The sequence below is a fragment of the Acanthochromis polyacanthus genome, chromosome 19, assembly GCF_021347895.1.
Source record: "Acanthochromis polyacanthus isolate Apoly-LR-REF ecotype Palm Island chromosome 19, KAUST_Apoly_ChrSc, whole genome shotgun sequence".
Classification (NCBI taxonomy): Eukaryota; Metazoa; Chordata; class Actinopteri; family Pomacentridae; genus Acanthochromis; species Acanthochromis polyacanthus.
The window spans coordinates 26,579,235-26,601,620 of record NC_067131.1 but is presented as its reverse complement, the minus strand read 5'-3'; the positions used below and the strand labels follow the sequence as shown (position 1 = coordinate 26,601,620).

Sequence of the window (22,386 nt, the reverse complement as noted above, 5' to 3'; positions counted from 1 at the left end):
TATAACATTTAAAGTAAAATTTTTAAAAAGTACTGTGAAACATTGTCATGTGTCGAAGTCTTTACCGTCTTTGTAAACCACTGTCGCAGTTATATCAGCAAGGGGCCTTCAGATTAAAATAATTAGTCACAAATTTCTCTCAGAGGCATCCAAGCAATTAAGCAATGCTCTCTTCACATACTAGTCAAGATTTCTTCTCTCTGGTACTTTGTCTTTTTATGGAGTCATCCTTTAAATCTCTCCCTCCATTATCCTCAGTGGTCAAACCAACATGACAAACAAAGAGGTGCTGTGGGGAAAAGTTATAGTGCAACAGCAGCTTAATAGAGACAAATTATAAATTGAATTTCTATCCTTGAGAGGCCAGTATTTTTCATTAATTTGTCCTCACTGCAAACACTCAGTCCTTAAATCCCCCTTTGTGTCCTTTTTTATTGTTTGAAAACTTTAATGCCAAGCCTTATTAATTAATGGATGTTCTCATGGCAGTGTGTATCCAGGAGGAAACAGAATTGCTGCTGGAAATGCAGGACATCAGGGGTCTCTTTGGCGTGAACAATTTAAGTCTCCGAGTAGCTATTTAAGATACTGTCACAACAGTGGCTTGCTTCTTCCTTTTTCTCCTCCGTCTCTCTTACTGGTTTTTCTGATATTAATATGTCATTCCCTTCTCTTTTCAGCAAGTTCTCTTCTCCCAGTCATTGGATTAAAGAATAGTCTCATTTGTAAAGTCCGATGTACTATCTACTAGAAGGATTTGACTTCAATTGCTTTTATAGGTATAATAACCATACAGAACTTCTTGCTTTATTCAAGTCAAACAGGTATTTGGAATCAGGTTGTCCAGCATTTAGTCCTTCTGTAGAAGGCCATGGAAAGCTTTCCCTTTATGTTTCACCAGTTAAGTCCTCTGAAAATAAAATTATTATGTATTAATAACTACAGTTATTACCATCAGCAGAGTACTACAGTTAGTAGCTACAGCATAGTGGTCCTGCCTATATTATTAGTGATATTTTGAGGTTGTAGGCCTTTGACATCATCTGATAAAATTAATGTATGCTCAATTTGTTTGAATCCACAAATTTGTGTGAGAATGTAAATTTTATAAATGTAGGATGTCAAGACATAAAAAGCTTAGCTGGTCAGCAGGGCTAATTGAACACTAAAAGTTCTTTTACACTTTTGTTACATTTTGTTTGTGATATATTGCAAATGCTTTTTAAATTTTATTGCTTTACTGTTGCTCCTTTTCATCCAACCAATTATATTTTAGTTGGGGTTGGACTTGTAACCCTGGTAACCGAGAAAACGAAAGAGAAGCTTCAGACTTTGTGAAAGGATTGTATTTTAACCTACACTATGATATTTTCTAAATCGTAGCCACGTAGTTTTGGTACTTGAACCGAACAGTTTGCGAAAACTGAGCATGAACAACATATGCCCTCAGTGTGGCTGAGTTTGCAGTTAAGTTCTGCACCCTGGCCTCTGACAGTGGTTGCGATGATGATTCTCTCCAGAAAATGTTCATGGAGACCCTCAACGAATCACTTAAGGATGAACTTGCCTCAACTACACCCCCAACAGTTGGTTTCATTCTCCATATGTCTGGACAATAGCCTCTCTGAACATTGCAGAGAGGGAAATTTTCTTTCTGGCCCAAGCCAGAGACCCTTCATCCACTCGTCATCAGCCTACCGCCATTCCTACCTAACATGATTCTCCTGCTGGCCAGATTCTGAACCCACGCAGCTAAGTTGAGTTCGACTATACCAGAACTAAGACAACATCCACAAAATACCAACGCATGCCTGTATTGTGGAAAGATAGGACATTCCTTGGCCTCCTGTGTTGTCCTCCCAGCAAAAGACCAGGCTTCCCATGATCTTGGGGAGTTCTGGGGAACCAAACCTCTGTTCAGCCTCTGCTTTCATCTACAGCTCTCCGTCTCTCGCTGCTTGTGCAATCAGACCCACACACCTCTGATAGACTCTGAAGAAGAAAAAAATCTTGACAGTCTGCAATTTCCCCACATAACTAGGAATCCACAAAAAAATCTTTAAGACCTCTGTGACAGCAAGAACCTTAAATGGTCAACGCCAATGCCACTTAACTTCCAAGACTGTTCATCTTTATCTGACAGGAAATCATCAGGAATCTCTGTCATTTCACCACATGGAATCCCCTAACTCTCCCCTTGTCCATGGATACCCATGACTTAAGCCTCACAATCCCCACATTGACTGGCCAGAACAAAGTCCTAACCTGTTCCTGTTGTCATGCAAACTTTCTCCTTTCTGCTTCAATCCCTGTTTTGCCGTCTCCTCCATCCCTTTCAGAACCAACTGGCCAGTCAGGAATGCCTGAGGTATATCACCTGTTCGCACCTGTTTTCAGCAAAGTTTACACTTCATAGACCATAAGATTGTACCATAGATTTTCTGCCTGATTCCCCCTTTCTTATGAGGTGCCTGTACAACAAGTCTCAGCCTGAGCATACCATCATGGAAAAGTGCATTTGTGAATTGTTGGCAGCAGAAATAATCTGTCCATCCTTATCTCCTGTGGGGGATGGCTGTTTCTTTCTTGACAAAAAAGATGTTTCACTATAACCCTGTATTGACTTCAGGTGGATCAACAACATTGAAACAAATATCCTTTTCCCATCATCAGCTCGGCCTTCACTCCTCTCCACGGAGCCACTCTCTTCTCCAAGTGGAATATACACAATGCTAACCACTTGGTTCAGATAAAAGGAGATGAGTGGAGGATGGTCTTCAACACAACCCTTGGTATTTGAGCCTCTTTAAAGAATTATTTAATGCTGCCCTCACAGACATGATCAACCGCTTTGTCTTTGTCATTGACATGATTTATTCTGGAAACCCAGAGGAACCTGTCCAACACTTACATGAAGTCCTGAAAATACTGCTGAAAACAAATTGTTTGTCAAAGTGGAAAAATATGAATGAGACATCTCAGCAGTCTCCTTCCTGGGCTAGATAATCTAACACGAACAGGTAAAGATGGACCCAGCATCTACAGGAAAGACTGGTCTCAATTAGAGAACTGCAAAGCTGCGCCAATGGTTTCTCTTTTGTTGATGGTTCACGCAAGGCTACATTAAAACTGCCTCATGCCTAACAGTCCTGACTTCAACCTCTGTTCCCTACAGGTGGGCCCCCGAGGCCGACAGAGCTTTCCAGCAGCCGAAGAATCGATTTAAGTCAGCCGTCATTCTCACCCAACCAGACCCTGCACTCCAGCTCACTGTAGAAGGGGCAACACAGGAGTAGAGGCAGTTATGTCGCAGCATTGTACAGAAGATAAGTTACATCCCAGCAACTCTCTCATGCAGATATCCCAGCCATTTTGATAGCTGCGTTATCAGCCTTGATGAACCCATGCTGCCCTCCTCAGAGCATCTGAAAAGATGCAGCTTCCAGTTTCAAGCTACCGTCAGGTCTCCTGCTGCAGCTTCTACATCCTGTTTTTCTCTCACTCTTTGTGGGCATGACTGTGTGTGTGTGTGTGTGTGTGTGAATGTATAATTGTGGAGAGGCTATCTTAACAGAATTGGTGATACCTGTGCAGGGGGCCCAATCACCTGATTTCGGTCATCTCCACTCACCATTAAATTGTCGCTTAGAACATCATTCAGTGTCAGACTGTTGATCCTGACAGTCAATCAGCCCAGGCCAAATTGCACTTCTGACTTCTGATATTCTGCATTCCCATTTTCAACTATTGTCTGTTCTGCCTTAGTTGGCTCTCTGGCTCCCTGTTGCATTCTCCACCTTAAGTCTCTCTTGAATACCTCTGATCGTCACCTTGCCACTTCAGTCACCATTATACTGGACCTTCTTTTCTGGACCAGTTCCTGGATGCCCTGCCTGTCGTTGTTTGACCCCACATGCACATGGATTACTGTCCCTCAGATATACTGACCGTCCTTGACTGTTTCTGACCTGTCAGCTAAGTCATGAGTGCAGCCTTTTCAGCAATCCTTCAAGCAGCCTAATTGTTTCTTTAGCATAGTCCATGCCTTAGCATAGCCCCCATGATCCTCTACAGGATATAGCATAAGATAAACCACGTGTAACTGATGGATGGACAGACGGACGGATGGATATACTAATATACCTTATAGGTTCTACATTAATTGGATGTGCTGCTAAACCTGGTTCTACAACCAAAATGGCAAAGGACTATTCAAAGCATAATGTCAGCAGTATTTCACCATAATATTCTCCTAACCTCACACCCAATATTAATGACTTCACATGCTGTTAAAACGGAGTTGAGTATGCATTATTGATGGACAACAACATTATAGGTGTTACTGCCTTGGTCCATTGCCCATCTCAGACGTATACCGCAGCTAGTATTGTGTAACTGCAGGTCAAGCCTTGGGAACACAATAATATGACACACTGCCAATAACCGCCTTCAAACGACCTCAACGCCAACAAGTGCTGGCTGGGTGAAGTATGCATAATATGCTGGGTAAGAACTGGCCCAGGAACAACCTCGGTGTTAGGACCATATTGAAAGGCGCTCTCCCTGTGCGTTACTCTCAACAGCTGAGGAGATGCATGGCTTTTATTAGCCCCTGACAATAACTGTCAGCCAGCATTTCATATTCAAAGTAATGTGTATAATTACAGTTTTACGAGCAGCCTCTGAATACATTTAGACAGTGATTTTATTTCTGAATGTGATGCTGTTCCACAGACTATCAATAGTTAATGTCCTCTCCGTCTTCCTCTGTATAGCCAGAGAGCAAGTGAGTGAGCAATTGAGTAAGGATGGAGGAAAGGGGAGCAAGGCATTAAGCCAATTGGATGAGTTTGTTCTCTCCATTATGAATAGATGGTCAGCCACAGCAACTTAAACTTAGCATTTTATTAACATTTGTAGAGCCTGTATTTTAACAGTTTATTGGCAAAATCCTTATGATTTTGTCAAATCAAGACCTAAGACGTGGTTTTGGTGGAATTCAGATGGTTTTGTTTGGTCTCTTTAAGGATTTATTGACAATAAGAAAAAGTAGTAAGACATAAATCTTATCCTTCAATGATCATAACTTTAGAGTCCATGACAAACAACGTTGATACATTAAAAGCTGATATAATTAAAGAGTACAAATCACCATCTGTTGATGTCATTCACTGTATGTGTATGTGCGGTGGAAAATGCAAGATTGGTCATCCTCTGTTTGTCATGGGAAAGATGCTGTGAAGGGGAGGCAGCTGTCTCCACACACACTAACAAACACACACAATGTCACCGTGCACCCAGCCTGCTTTTCATGGGCTTCATCATAGTCCTCTTTGCATCTGCTGCAGCTTGTCCCCACCCCTTATTTACATGCTTAGGGAAGCAAAATGTCATTTCTAGAAGGGCCAGCACAGTGAACACAGTTTAAGATATTCACTCTCCTCCTTGCTTACATTTAACTCATTACTTTTCCTTAATGCAAGCAGATTTGCTTTCTGCTTCACTGAGGGAACAAACTCAACACTAAACAAATAGATTTTTCCCCCCCATTTGCTGTCTCTCTGTGCTATGATCCCCCATATACCATGCATCCTAAATTTGAATAATGTTGAGATAATAACAGTAGAATAGTGAAATTTGAGCCTTTTTCCCAACCCTGTGAGTCTTTGTGGATACAAGGGAAACCTTCTCTCATTTCCCATTCATCATGGCCATGACAGCTCTTTGTAGTGGAGGCCCTACCTCCTCACATCTAGCTGTGTGAGAGGGTAATCATAGGTGTCATTCAATCATCCTGACTGCCTCTGCTCAGACAGACAGACACACACGCACACACACACACACACACACACACACACGCAAACACAAAGCCCTTTGATCTAATTACAAACCTGACCTTTAGCTGAAATGATTGTCGGCATACACACGCATACACACAAATACACACAACATATATGCACATATTCCCCACACATGCAATTTTCAGTCACTGCAAAAACACATGCGTGCACACACACAGTCATATATCCTTGACTTAAGAGGACATTACATTGACTTAATTAAATTTCCTTTTCCTTACTCAACCATAACTACTATTTATCTAACTGTATCCTGCATTCTAATCTTAAAACACGTCTTCATCTTAAAATGGGATGATTTACATTATGAGTATTTGTTTTTTCTCCCCATAACAAAGACACATCTCAATAACGTCACTGTGTAAACAGATTTAGGTCTTTGCAATCACACAAACACACTGGTCCAGCTCATGTTGCACATGCAGGAAGACTTTCCACTGCCCAGGGGCAAAAACATAATTCTGGGCATGCCCAGATAGCTCAACTGACTGAGCGGGAGCTATAGTCCCTGACAAAGTAGCCTGGGTTCCATTCCAGCTCATGGCCCTTTACTGCATTTCTTCTCCCTACTTTTCTGTCTGCCTCTTAACTATATCTATCTAATAAAGCCAACAAAAGGCCAAAAAAATAACTTAAAGGGGAACTTCGGTTTTTTTCAACCTGGGGTCTGTTTCCATATGTAATTTCATACATGTGAGTGATGGAGAAATGAATTTTTTATATAGCTCCAGTATTTAGCCAGGCAGGCAGCTTAGCAGCTCAGCTAGCAGCTCGGCTAACGAAAAGTATGGGACAACTTGCCCCCCCCGCGTCAAAGTCCGCCCTAACGTGCTTTTGCCCCACACTGACCGGCTCAGATAGTCTCAACGAGTGTCCCACAGCATACTAGAGAGGAGAAGTGAACGAAAACCTCCACATTACCTGGCGATCGCTCTTTGTTGTGCTCTGTATCCAAATCTCAGGACGCTAGAAAGCAGATCTTGTTCCGAAATTGCGCAAGAGCTCGCGCCAAAACCGGTGTTCTGGAATATGAAATAATGCTGCATTAGGCTGGGCTGAAGCTAATCAAGAATGTTTCATTTTTAGCAAAAGTCCAAACATAGTTTTCTCTACGTAATCATTTAATTTTTTTCTACTTCTGTGGCTTGAGTGGAGTAATGCATATTGGAAGTTGTGGCATTACGTCAACTAAGACACTCATTTGATTATTTAGTAAATGGAAAGTAAGGCAGCAGGCACTTGCCTATTAATTTTTTTTAAAAAAACAGTTCATCATCCTCAGCCAATGAGTAACTGTAGATACTTTAGTCAGATCAGTGCAAGTGATGCACGTGTTTTACTAAATGTGTGGCAAGAGTCTCAGTGTGTTCTGAATTATCAACTGAATGTGACTTGCCCCACAAGGAAAAAAAAAACAAAAACATCACCCTGTAGTTTGAATTACCCTGGTTAAGAAAAACATGGCTAGGTTGCAAGCTAGACAAAGCATGACACTGTCCCAAGAGCATCAAATGCCCAAGGTTTGTAATTACATGTGACGCTGTGACCTGTTATTGACTTATGTCACTTTATGTGTGTTTTTGAGTTGCATACATTACACCTTTTGTTGCTTGAAACACCAGATGGAGCCACAGAGCGAGGCGTAGAAGACAGAGTAAAGCCAATCATTACAAACACAGTCGAATCTGATTGGCAGTTGAAGGAACTTAGGCATCAAGTTATACCTACCATGTAAGCTACACATGGGAGAGCTGTCCAGACAGAATGTAAGTAGGCAACGATGATGCTAATGGTGGGTGACGAATAAGGATTAGTGTTGGACTCCCCACAGGCAACATGTTCTCTTGTTCTTTCCAGGTGACAGCAGTAGCATGTGGGTGGAGCTGCAGCAGAAAGGACATTGCTAGCACTTTCAGAGCTATAATTAGACTTTGAGAGGGTGGCGCATTGACAGAACGGTTGGAAAAGAGAACAATGCATTTCACTTATTTTTACACAAAGCTTTGATTTTATGCTGGTAATTTGGTCATTTTACATTGTGATATATACATTTTATTGAATTATATGTCATTAAATGATACAACTTCAGCCTGTCTCCTATTGAATAATTTCTACTGATGATCATAGCTAGATTAATCCACACATACAAGTCCTTGGTGCCCTCCTCAGTGGCATCAACCTGAACCCCTTCTTGGTCCACATACAGAATTTCTTTCCCAGAAATTAGCACCACAGGAATAAACTCTGACAAAAACCTTTTGCTCTGCTTCTTTGCTCAACCTGGCCGTGAACCTGTTCAGTAATACACGTAAAATAAAAACATCCGATTTGGTGCTGGCATTACTCTTGAACAGTTTGTATGGTCACTCTCACGTGTAAGTCCACACTGCTCTAAATATTCCAACAATTTTTGCTATGGAGAAGAAGCCAGTTAGGGTATAAACTGCAGACAAAATTAAAGAATACATTCCAACAAATTAATCCAAAACTGTAAATTTGAACTTCTGGTTTTCAACATCGACCTGGAATCCCTATAACACTGTCCTGTGTGTGAAAGTTTCAAGCCAGTCTTTTCTGCATCTGTAACCAAACACCATGAAGAACTGGTCTATAGTACTCCAGTCTCGCATAACCAGAGAATGGTCTCGCATAACCAGAGAATGCTCTAGCACTGACACAGAGCTGTGTAGAATGATCTGGCTCCATCTCATTATCAGTCTGCTACAGGATGGAAAAACACTTGGGCTAGTTAGATTTTCTTTAAACTATCGTCTTGGGTGGAGCTAAGCAATGAGGTTTCCTCAAAATTGTGGTCCAAAAAAAACCAACGAAACAAAAACATAGCAGGAATGCCTTATTGCATGATCCAACCCTTCAAAAACTTAAGATTATCATTCTGGTAGGTTGTGGTTTAGTGTGTGCCGTTTCCCCTAGTGAAGAAGATTCTGAAAATGGCTACAGGTTGATTGCAGAGAGGGAGGAGAAATGTGCAAGAAATGTGCAGCCAGTGGTAGACTGATACTAGCAATATAAATCTGTTGAGTCAGGCATATATTCCTGCAGCAAGGTGAGCCAAACTACCAGCAATCAGCAAAAGCAAAAATTTTAGATAGGGCTGACCAACTGTGTTAGCTCGGTGATTGGATTTTTCTTACTGAAAAGCACTTTGGGAGTTGTAGTGGTCTTGTCTCCACCAGTTTTTATGTTGAGCCGTGTAACTTTGACTATCACACCATCCCTTTTCTTATAGGCTTTTATACAAGTAATTCAACCTGGAGAGTTTCATCTCCATACAAGTCTTTAACTGCACTGTCAGTCTGCTAACATTACAGAAAAAAAGCAACAGGTCTTTTACTGTAGGAACCTGGACCATATTGAAAGCATTCGTAACTTTTAATTCTAAGAGAAAAGGAATATGTTGTACAGTGGCAGATACAGAACAAAAACACTGAGACTTACAGGGATGATGACACACTGGAATGGCAAACAAAAAGTAGATAAAATATAGAGCAGAATAAAGACTGAAGAATATAGGATTCTCATTGGAGGATGGGATGAGCAAGAAGAATGAAAAATGATGGAGGGCGACAATTAAAGGGAAAGAGAGAAGAAAGAGTGTGAGCCCAGAGGAAGCTGATGCTGATGAGAGGATCGACAGCCAGCGTAATAAAGCATGCTAAGTGCAAGACGCCAGATTTACAGGGCCTTTACACCACAGCTGAATGTGCCATCATTTTCCCTCCCAAAACGTTAATGTCGCACAGGACTGCCATAAATACATCACAGTGCTAATTTAAGGGTCCGCAATAGAGAAACCCCTCCATTGTTCTCTCAGGGGGCTCAAAAATGCCCTGGAATAATGGGAATTTTTATGAACATGTGGGAAGAGGATGTTCGTGATGCTGTTCTTGTGCCTCCCACAAAGGCACCCCAATGTACAACACAGAACAAACAAATAAGTGAGCGAAAATGGGCTTTTCCTTAGATCACTCTGGTGGCCCCGCATAACAAGCAGTGATTGTCTGCCTTTGCCTAATAATGGCTTGGAAATGCATCTTATTATGCAGAACTATGCGCACTTGTGCAGAAATATGTTTGTTTTTTCTTGTCAGGGTTATTGGTGTCTGTTGCTGGCATTCCCATTTTTCTTTGTAGCATTGCACCAACACACAGCAAAGCTCACTGGAAAAAGAAAGAAAATAAAGCCTATATATGAAAACTGAACTTTCATTGCTGAACAAGTTATGGGCAGATTGTATTATTTGTCCATTTATTATCTGCTGTTGGTTAAAAAAAAAAGACCATCACTGAAAAGTATAAACATCGAGTGAAGATTGAGTCAGTGACACTGACAAGTGAGTGGTGTGAAAAATGAAATAGACAGAATTTTTAATCTCTGCCTGTATGCTAGCGGATGCCTTTCACACAGGTAATACATGGTAACAATTACACAGTGTCTCGTAATGAGTGGTGTAAGGGAAGACAATGGATAATAAGCAAGAGAGAGCCATTCGACACTTCCCAGGGAGTTAATGAAAGCTTTAATTAAGTGTCAAACAGTAGCGAGGCTGGGGAAGCAGAGAAGAGCACTGCTGAGGCCCCGTACTGGGTGTTTCTTCAAATTCATCTAGAGACCTGAGCATAAACTGACGGCTAGACTGCTGAGCCAAGGCAAGAAAACCAGACACACATTGTACACACAACACACTCTAAAGGAATTAAAAATTTACCATGTTTTGTAGGCTTTGTTTCTCTTCCAGGCCTGAGTCAGGACCTGGTCACTTACTGTCGTCAGCTTTTCTCTGTATTGTAGCACTGCAACCCAAGCTGCACTGAAGTGGTGGCGGAAAAACATGAGATGAGCTGTGGACACTTTGCACACACAAATGGAAAAGGGTTTTACAATTTACATACCATGGTGTAATGTTAACTTTGTGTTTTTAACTTCCTAAGAGAATTGGTGCAGTGTCAATGCTACCTTTGCTATATCTTATTTCAAGTGATCTTACATTAACCTAAAGCTTGATTTATAACAACTCTGACTGGTCTGCAGAGCAGTAATATGACATGTAAACAGGGACGGCTGGAATAAATGGGCTAACAGGGCTAAGCCCTCCCAAGCAAACACAAAAAAGAAGAGACAATTATTTTTTAAATAACTTCCAACAGATTGTTTTAAGTTTAGGTGAAAACAAAGGTAGCAACAGCACCAATCAGTCAAAAGAAAAACATAGAACATCTCTAAATGGACTTATTTTTACAGCCCAAGCAGATGCAGTCCGCTTTCATTCATTTCGTTCTTGTAAGTGATTGACAGGTGTCATGTCCCGCCCCCTTTATTTACTGATCATTTGAGCTAACTTCAGTCAGCCCACAGGTCACTGACTTTTGACCAATAGCAGCGAGTTAACACAGCGGTGCTGCTATTTGTGCCAGAGTTGGGAAGGAGGGAGAAAAAGTTAAGCTATGACAGGCGTTAGCATGAACGAGGTGGATTATTTGCTTTCATGTCCATTTTCCTCAATGTCTTTGGAGGAAAAGCTGGAAGTTAAGAGACTGGGATCACATCGGCCAAACGATGTTCAAATAACTCAGCGGGACAAACGACAAAATCTTAAGTTTTGCGTTTCTAGGTTTGACAGAAAGGACTGCCTAACGGCAAGTGTAGCTAAGAATTCACTTTTCTGTTTCCCATTCTTTCTTGTTGGACGAGATACTGCATGGACAGTTAGCAGATCACCTGTCAAACACACCAGTTGCAAAGTACACGTCCAAGACTAGCCAAAACGAGTTGCTTGATTGTATGTTAGCTGTTAATGAACAAAAAGTGACTGATGAAATATCGCAGAAGGCATTTGTGGCTGTGCAAGCTGATGAGACAACCGATGTGGCATATGTATCTGTGTGTGTGTGTGTGTGTGTGTGTGTGTGTGTGTGTGTGTGTGTGTCTGAGAGAGAGAGAGAGAGAGAATAGTGTACCTGTAATTGATGTAACTGTGTGTATCATAGGTGATGTTAATTATTTAATCGGTATTATGCATTTGTTAGCCCACCCAACAAATTTAACCACCAGCCGCCACTGCATGTAAAGATGGGTTAGGGTTAGGGTCAGCTGATTTCAATGTCTTCTGTTTTCTACCTTGCATTACTGATACTAAAGTACCAGTTATTTATCATTTATTAGCTTCAACTCCAACATGCTACCATTGTTTTTAGGACACAAGAAAACTCGACACAGTGGCAGAGAAATCCCACTGTGGTGCTGGTGTGTCTACACACAAATACAACCGCTCACAATGAAATATTCTCTGCAAGGATTCCACCCAGAAGTATGTAAGAAAGAAGTCAAGCTCAGAGATTCAATATGTAAGCACAAAGGTCTTTTAGATTTATACACATGGGATCCTAAACAAGACTCCGCTTAAGTCCTTGTAATCATGTGACAGCAACAAATAAGCTCACTCTTTCAATGGTCTGTGAATTATGAGAAATGCATGCGCACCCACACACACACACACACACACACACACACACACACACACACACACACACACACACACACACACACACACACACACACACACACACACACACACACACACACACACACACACACACACACATCAGCATTCATGTCCAGAACGTGCATGCAATGATGCCTGTGAATTTTCCTTGTTTACACATGCATGGCTGCACAATATGAATCCGGCACAAATAAACTCTGGCACAAACAATGAAAACAACAACTGTACACAGAAGTCTTCAACAAAAGAATATTGTGTGGGTGAATTGTGTGCATATACAAAACTGACAACATGAACAATCACCACTTACAAAACACAAAAGCAGTGTTTTAGTAACTCTGCAAAAGCTTTAAAAAAATGTTGCAATGCAGTCAGGCTACATAGCGGCCCGGTGGTTAACACTGTGGCCTCACAGCGACAAGATCCCTGGTTCGTGTCTTGGCCTGGGCCTGGGATCTTTCTGCATGGAATTTGCATGTTCTCCCTGTGCATGTGTGGGTTTTCTACGGGTTCTCCGGCTTCCTCCCACAGTCCAAAAACATGCTGAGGTTAACTGATCATTCTAAATTGTCTGTAGGTGTGAATGTGAGTGATTGTTTGTCTGTATATGTAGCCCTGTGACAGACTGGTCACCTGTCCAGGGTGTCCCCTGCCTTCGCCCCACGTCAGCTGGGGTAGACTCCTGTCCCTCCACAACCCTAATGAGGATTAAGCTGTGTATACATAAAGGATGGATAAATGAATGTTCATCAGTATTACTAATATACTGCAGATTTCCTAAATTCATTGTATCTATTCAGTCTTCATGAGAGCATTTGCACATTATTACTTGTTTTGCTTCCTGCTAACAGTATTTGTAACAAATACTTTCACTGCCCAGTGGGCACAAAAAAAAACAACACTCTATTGGTGTCATCTCTGTTATCATGTGTGACCAGTATGAATAAAAATATTAAAATGCTCCCAAAAGATATGAAAATGAACAGCAGACATATTAGGATGCATTTTGCATTACTGGCCACGTTCAAGTTTCTTACTTTCTGACTATTATTGTTGGATTTTTAAAACACTGTAAACATATTTTTAATGTTAATGATTAAATGTATGCATTTACCAGCCATTTGTTTCTCTGTGGCTGTGTTCATATATTCATGCTAAAATTCAGAGCATCACCTGAACTGTCATTCAGAGTTTCATTTTCAGTGGCACAGAAGAGCAGGATTTAGTGATTCAATGAAGAGAGCAAATAGTTTGGGACTAAATGCTAATTCATGACTTTGAAACAACACAGGGTTCCAGTCATACAGCAGTTTAAATGTTGACTTTTAAAGGTGTGGATGACTGACAACTTCTCATACAATCTCTCCTCATAAGCATTTGTTTGAAGCACCATTTGATTTTCTGACACATGCAGTTGAAGCACTTGAAGTGCAGCCAGTGCATGTGGTCACAAAATTTAAAGCAGTATGTGGACATCCACAGAGGGGTCTTGGACTTGGGTGGATGATGAAATTTATATCATGTGTAACCCCTACAAACGTGGACATGGAGAGAATGAAAGAGCCTTCAGGGGGCACTCTCATTGACTTACACTAACTCTTGGGTCTTGTGCTCCAAAAAACAGGCAAGCATTTGCAGCTTGGGTTTGCAGCATGCAGTGGATCAGATCCAAGGGACCAGTGACAGCGTTATATAATGAGATCAGTGTCAGGAAGGGACCGTGCCGTCTTAATAAACATTTTCAGGAACGCCTGTATATCGTCTCCCCCACCACCTCGGGAAGTGCAACGATATTTATATTACTTCTGCATGAATGCACCTCTAGGATTGTTAGACCCTCCAGAAAAATGCGAGCAAAAATCCTTGATTATGCGGGCTAAAGTCCTTGATTATGCGAATAAATATGCGGGGGTTTTATGCCATTTTATGAGGAGAAATTGCGGAAAGTTGCAAAGTATGCGAATAGTAGTGAAATATGGAAAAATATGCGCGATTCACCTGCCGTCTGGTCGCGGAGGGATGTGTCCTCTAATCAGACACTGGGACTGCTGCGGGGTTACTGGACTGACAGCCTGTGCTTTGGGAGGGGGAGAAGCTCACAGCAGCACCTGCTGCTCGTTGAAAACTGTAGAATGTAGAATGTAGACTGTAGAATGATCCGAGTTTTCCTGTCAGTCTCCAAAACGGCAGAAAAAGTCGCTAGATTTGTGGCTAGTCGCTTTTGACAAAAAAAGTCGCTAGGATGCTTTGGAAAGTCGCTAGATTTAGCGAGAAAGTCGCTAAGTTGACAACACTGGTTCCGCGCTCCGCATCAGCTCGTGCTTCTAGTGTGTGTGCGAATGCGCGAACTGATGACGTCAGGCCGGGCGTCACATAAAAACTTACAACTCCATTTATATTGGTTATAGTTTTCTCATTTTATGCGGAAATTGTGAAATCAAGCGGGACCCGCATATTTCTCTTTTTTTCGTGGAAATGTGAGATTCTTGCGGGAATTATGCGCTGTTTTGCGGGATTATGCGGCTTTTTGGGAAATAATTGACCCCCGTATAATCAGCGGCATTTTGGTGATTAATGCGGGAATTCATGTGATCGCATAATCGCGTTTTTCTGGAGGGTCTAGATTGTTCATGGGACTTGGGTATTATCCTGAAGTTTAAGTGTGTGAGAAAGAACGTTCTTGGCTTCTTCATGTCAGTCACTCTCTACTCCATCTCCTCCATTCTATCCCTTATTTGTTTAAAGCCGTACTAATAGCATTTGGCTTCTAACTTCTTGTTTGAAATCTGCCAGTTCCCTCTTTAGTAAACCAAGACTTTTTTTTCATTTTTTTTTTGTTTATTTCACATCCATACAAACTGCCTTTGTCTCAGCAATAACTTTAAGAGAATGACCTCCACAGCCTCATGTTAAGTTTGGTTGCTAGCAATGTGTCCTCACTATCATTTGGTGATTTATTGTATACTGTCAGATTCTGTAGCAGTTTTATTTTTGTTTTCCCCTGTCATGTCACTGTTAGCTTAGGAGATGCTCTACCTAAAATCCTCTTTTTCATGTTTTAAAAATTAAAAAAGTAACTGTAACAGTGATTATGTACTTGCACAAGTTTATTTAATGTTAACGTTTCTCTCATGTTGTTACCTTTAGATGCATAAGTGGGTCAAAAATGATCCAGTGAGGTTGTTTCTTGCAATATCTTTGTCATGAAAAGTTTTTATCATTTCTTTTTCCAGCTATGCCTCAAAAACATGCATTTTCTATCATCCCATTCAATTTTTAAGCTACCTTTTATACTTTTAAAGAATCTGTAATATTTGTATTACTACTTCAAGCTCTTTGTTGCTGATAATATCATAGAAGAGGTGATGAAGTGCACAACCTTGGAGGGACAGAGAGCAGCAACAATTAGAGGAAAAGAGTGGAAAAATGTCAGCAAAATGGATGCTGACATCCTTCTGCTGCAGTTCTGTGCAAGATTATTCCTTTTCAATGATCAAAATGTACAAAATCTGGTATGAAGTGGGAAAAAATAAATTTCAAACATGAAATCACTCTTGTGTGGACAGAAATACAACACAAATAGTAATACAAATTACTACTCTTAACTAAAATGACAAAAATGACATAAAAACACACAGATTCTTATACTCGTCATTTTTGACCCACTTATAGAAGAGTGTAGGGTTCAATCACTTGTACATCTAAGGTTTAATTTAACCTCAAATTTACATAGTCATAAGTTTTTTTTTGTTTGTTTTATTTCATGAAATAATCTCCTCTCATCTTAAAATGGTTTAGATTTAACTGTATGTAGTTGCACCCTGTTTATCCACTCTTTTCTCCTTGCTACAGCTAGAGCACATCACACTGTAAAATGACTCTATGGCAAGTTGTAATATTGGAGTAATTCAGTCATACATGTTACAGACAAACAGATTCTAAGGAAGTATGATGGCCCCACCCTGCCATCTGTCAGCACTGGTTCCTTAAGTTTGTAATGTATGAAACCCTTGAAGTCTGAATGTGTATTTTTGAGACTATCTTCCCTACAGTGAAGCTTCAAGGTGTAAATGCTTAGCCATGGCTTTGACTTCTAATTTTGCTCGTTAAGTGTCTTCTCGAATATAAAAACAAACATATGGGTATGTTAACAAGGTAAAAAAAAAAACCTTGATTTTCACTGGAGGGGGTCTTTAAGTTACATTTAAATTTTGGGTTTACTGTTCTGTTGATAGCACTTTTCCATCTGTTTATCCATGTTCATGATCTCTCAAACTACTGCATGTGTGACAGACAGCGGGTGCCTAAAACGCCAAGTGTAAATGTGGAGAGCAGCAAAATGCCGAGCAGAGGAAACAAACAAAAAAAAACAATCCATGCAATGTGTCTTCATCCTCTCATCTTTTCTCTCCATCTCTCGTTTCTGTAGTTCTGCGTCTATCTTTCTGCTCTCACAGTGCTCCTCAACCTCGCCCCTGTTTTTCCTCCTCTCCCCACCTCAAAGCCCCCCCCCCCACCCACCCACCCACCCCCCACCCCCAGCAGGAGGAGACAGCAGTAATGACTATAATTAATAATGGAAATAAATGCAGGGTTTTAAAACTCTCCAGGATTTCACTCTTATTGGGTCTTATTTTTCCTGTACAGCTGTGCCTCTGTGCATGGAGTGATTGGAGACACACACACACACACAGAGAGAGAGAGAGAGAGAGAGAGAGAGAGAGAAGGTAGGAGTCTACATATTTAAAGATTATGATAGAGGAGGGGTGGGATAAGAAATTGTTTTTCATGATTTTGACTGGTTAATTAATATTTTTCTACAAGGTTTTCTTAACACAAACAACACATTTGCTCAACAGTCGTGCACGTTTCAATAATATGTTCATAGCAGTCAGTGATTCAGTACCAGGATAAATGTCATATTTGTTATTTTTGCTCTAGAAATACAGAGCAACACAGTATCGTTATGTACAGAATGTGCATGAGAGCTGTGCCAAACAGAACAAGCACAACTGTTACACTATTTATTAGAATTGAAGCAGAAATACAACATGAACAAGGCCCATAAATGATGGTTTGGTTGGTTTTATTTGATATTGCTTCTGGTGGTTTGTATATATAATTAAATCTAAACTTTGGCAAATGTGGTACATCCGTCCATCACCTATACACCGCTTAATCTTCATTAGGGTGGCGGAAGGGCTGGAGTCTATCCCAACAAACTTAGGGTGAAGGCATGGAACATCCTGGGCAGATCACCAGTCTGTCACAGGGCTACATAGAGACAAACACGCACACTCACATTCACACCTACAGACAATTTAGACTTATCAGTTAACCTCAGCATGTTTTTGGACTGTGGGAGGAAGCCGGAGAACCCAGTGAAAACCCACAGGATGAACATGCAAACTCCATGCAGAAAGATGCCAGCAACAGACCAGGACACAAACCGTGGATCTTCTAGCTGTGAGGCAACAGTGCTAACGAAACGTGGTAAGAGTAAAACAAAAAATAAAAAATTGAAAAGTTGCTTCTGTGCAGCTGCATTAAACTGCATTGTGATAGGATGAAAGGATTATGACTCCTCTTCACCTAAGACTGAACCTTCGTCAAACTTAGTCTGTATCTCATTTATACAACCATCCTGTTAGGCCTGAAAGAACAACCTTACATCCATAAAGAGTGTGTCTATACCATAAAAAAAGACCAGTGGTCAGTGGAGCAATATTAATGTGCCGGTGAATTTGTGATGTTGTTACTCTCTCAGTCTGAACACTAACAATTTTACATGTTTACACTGCCATCTGTTGGCAATTCAGACACTCTGCTGCCAAATATGCAGAAATTACAGTGCAATCTTGACTAACAACCAGTGGGTTTCTCAAAAATATTCTCATCATTTAGCAGTGTCAGTTTCTTTCAACCATCTGTAATAAATTCACAGTACTTACTGTCACCCACCATAAACTCCAAAAATCATATACAGACTGTATCTGGTCCACCCACATCTCACACCAGGTGGGGAGGGCCCAACAGAGAATTTACCTGACATTTCTGCTGTTTTCAGGCCTAAAATCAGCAAGGCAATCTACAACCAAACGCCACATGGCATTTTTACAGCAAGATTCTTCTAAAATATTATATATAAAATTGAGTAAAACTGAAAGTTCTTCTTAAAGATATTGGCATGGTATAGTAGTTCTGCAAGTAATTATGTTGACAAGGAAACTTAAAAAGACAAAGCAATGAACAAAAATGCATACATACCATGAAAAAACAATCAGGGAGAACTTAGTGTCCCATGTGTGCTGCAAATGTACATGAAAATCACAAAAAAATCTGATAAAAATAATAACAAAATTTGATTTGACATTTCAAAAATATACTTATTACAGCTACTAGGTACTTTCAAGAGAAAAATACAATGAAAATTCACCCCGAACCCCAATACACACACGAATGCACACACAAATTAAATGTATGCAGAACTGCATTATGCTTTGTGAGATAGAAAACACAACACAGAAGAATTTTACCCATAGTTGCAGTGAGGCAAAGTCGCCACTAGGTGGTGGAAGAAGTTCAGAAATAGAAGGGGCCCTTGGTTCCATTACAGTATTTATGAAGACAAAATGCAGTTGCATGTAACTTATTTACTCTGTGTTACTCTGCAGATTTTTTAAGAGTGTTTAGAGCAATTTCCACACCTTATCTAAGGTCCATTCCTCTCTTCCTCCTTTGCTGGTCTTTATCACATCCATATTTGGCAGAAATAGTAGCCTACATCTTGTCCTCGGTAAAGTTCACAACATCCACATCTCTGCTGCTTTTCCAATCATTCTGCAGACACATCACTCGTGACTGTCCCCCAACAGATTCAATTGCACAACTGTTCAAAAGTTTGGGGTCACCCAGACAATTTCATGTTTTCCATGAAAACTCACACTTTTATTCATGTGCTAACATAATTGCACAAGAGTTTTCTAATCATCAATTAGCTAACACAATGTAGCATTAAAACACAGGAGTGATGGTTGCTGGAAATGTTCCTCTGTACCCCTATGGAGATATTACATTAGAAATCAGCCATTTCCAGCCAGAACAGTCATTTACCACATTAACAATGTCTGGACTGGACTTATGACTCATTTAATGTTATCATCATAGAAAAAAACTGCTTTTCTTTCAAAAATAATTACATTTCTAAGTGACCCTAAACTTTTCAGCAGTCGTGTATATCTTCTGCCCTGACCTTCTAGGGCCAAACTCCAGACCTGACCAGGCCTCCTACACAGTTGTCGTCTCTCCAATCACATCTATGATTGCTATGATCTGTCTGCTTATAAAGTACATCCAGTTCAGTCTGTTCTTTTTATTCCATTCTGTCAGTAATTCTGTCGTTGCATCATGTTATGGATTAGCGTTTGCTCACTTTCTCTGCATCTAACACCATGTCTCTTGTCTTATGTCTCTCATAACTCTGTTCAATGCATCTCCCCTGCTCTCAGTCCTCTCTGCCTTGCAGCATCTTTTGCCAGTTCTGTAATCTGAAATTGCACACTTTTTATACTTTTACACATAGGACATTTTGCTTTCTCTGTTGTTCTTCTTGTTTTGTTTTGCATTTTCTTTTTAAATTTACTGCACATTTGTACGTATTTATCTGTATTTATGGTGGTGGGAACTGTACTATTTCTACTGTAGCAAACAGATTTCTCCTCAGGGATTAACAAAGTATTTCTATTCTATTACCCCACAAAAAGGACAGTGTGAGCAGCACGTTCAGCAGAGCAACAGCAGCAACAACTGCTCTGTCTGTCTACACAGGAGGCGTTCAGATACAGCGTTAAGCATTGGTCACATGTAGTTTAAGAGTACTCAGAGCCCTGTGTAGTATGAGACCGCAGACGTTCTGTTAAAAAGAAGAAACAACAGCAACAAAAAGACTCTCTGTTCCATCAGACATGTTTGAGTGGATGTCTTTAAGCATTCATTCACTCATGTATTCATTTCAACAACTATAAACCAAAACAGAAATAGTTCTTAATGGCCTACATTTAAATAGTGCCTTATCAACCAAAGCACTTTACCATGTGTTTCACCCATTCATACACACCCTGATCCTTTCTATGGAAAACAACTCATTTTGTATCAAAAGAAAAGGAACATTTTGTTTGGGCTGCACAGTGGATCGGTGGTTAACACTTTCACCCTGCAGCTCGAAGATACCGGATCACATCCTGGCCTTCCCAGGATCTTTCTGCTTAACTGGTCACTCTAAATTGTCCGTAGGTATGAATGTGACTGTGTGTGTGTGTGTGTGTGTGTAGTCCTGTGATAGACTGGTGACCTGTCCAGGGTGTCCCCTACCTTCACTCTTAGTCTGAGATAGACTCCAGCTCCTGTGATCCCAATGAGGATTAAGCGGTGCATAGAAAATAGATGGATGAATGTTTTTGTTTGTTGGCTTTGTGTTTGAATTGCAGATTTCAACTTAATCCTGGCTGAAAAACAGCAGACATGGAAATGACAATGTCAAATGGAAAACAAGAGACAGTGAAGAATGTGAGACTGCTGCCATGTGAGTGAAAAGCCAAGTGGTGTTGAGAAGACTTGAACTTCCAAACAGTTCCTGCCAGAAAAACAAACTTCAACAATTAACAATCAACAGCCTTAGTGCTGAGTAAACACATCTGCAACTGGAGGAAAGGAAGACACAGGGTAAAGAAGGGAGAGTAATCTCTTTGCCTCTGGCCTTGGGTTTTCTGCTGTTCCAGCTTTAGCCTTTCAACATCCCCAAGCATGTGCATTCAACCCCATCATCTCCCACAGATAAACAATATCTGCTCATCCTCAACAAAGAAACACAGCTCTCCTGTCAATCTCCACTGTTTTCCCTCAGTTAACTCCATGCTTCATTCCATTTTTTTAAAAACTACTTTCAGTGACTTTCCAAGGCTGCACTAGTGGAACACAGTCACATTTTACCAACAGAACCCGAGGATAATGGCATCGAAAGTTTGTCTGAAAGTCCCGACGCAGCAGGTTTGAGTCACTCATTTATTAGAAGTCGATTATAGAAAAGGATCAAAGTTCAAGCTCAAGCTCAAGCTGGAGCCATTCTGCCTCCAGACAGCGTTCTATCATCTCCAGATCAGCCAGTCAATTAACCTTATTTGCTGACTGCTCCCCAGGCACCGGGCATCCTCTCCAGACAACATCAGAGCAGCATTCAAACAAAACAGATGGACTTGAACTGCACACTAACATCTTTGGTGATACTTTTTGTGACCTTTCAGTCACATTTCCACTATAAAACAGTCACAAACAAAAGTTTACATACACTTGTAAAGACCATGTACACCACAGCAGTTTTAAATTTCCAATGATTCCTATAACTCTGAATTTTCTGATGGAATTATCGAAACCTATTCGACCTGTCACAAAAACAACAATCATGCAGATTGATGCTGAGGTAGATTTATTATAGATCCCCTGGAAATAAGACTGAATCTGCTTGGTCAAAAATAGACATACAGCAACTCAAATGATCAGTTTTGGTGATGTAGAAACTTGTAACAATCAAATGTTTTTAGTGGAATGACCTCTTAAATTCTGCTGAGTGATTACGATTGACTACAGCTGTTGACTCATCTGAGCGAGTTTAAATAGATCTGATACACTCATTAGACTTAGTCACAAACATTGCAGTGGGAAATCTGAGGAGCTTTACAAAGATCTGAAAAAGCAAATCAGTGACTTCAAGAAATCAGGAGAGTCACTTGGAGGCATTAAAGCAGCTACAGATAAGAGAGATATGCAGAGACAGAATTACAGAGGTAATTAGTCAGGATGGTTAAAGTTCTAACAAGATGCACAAAAAGCAGATCAAAATTCCAAACCAATTTTTTTTTTCCTTCCCAACACTTTGTCGTGCAGACAAGCATCAGCCATTAATGAAAAGATCTCATTATAGAGTTTTGATATTTGATACACAGGTAAGC

At 40.5% G+C, this 22,386-nt stretch overlaps 1 protein-coding gene across 15 annotated transcripts in view; it reads right to left on the bottom strand.

Annotated features, from left to right (window-relative positions):
• Positions 1-22,386, bottom strand: part of rbfox3a (RNA binding fox-1 homolog 3a) — a 600,072-nt gene that overhangs the window by 366,175 nt on the left and 211,511 nt on the right. For 2 of the 15 annotated variants that reach the window (XM_051939185.1, XM_051939193.1), the window contains exons 4-5: positions 7,587-7,741; positions 6,780-6,880 (exon numbers count right to left, since the gene is read on the bottom strand). The exons of 11 other annotated variants lie outside the window; for them this stretch is intronic. The gene's annotated coding sequence lies outside the window, so the exon portion shown is untranslated. The remainder of the gene's footprint in view (positions 1-6,779; positions 6,881-7,586; positions 7,742-22,386) is intronic. 2 more of the 15 variants (XM_051939181.1, XM_051939186.1) reach the window with 1 other exon arrangement.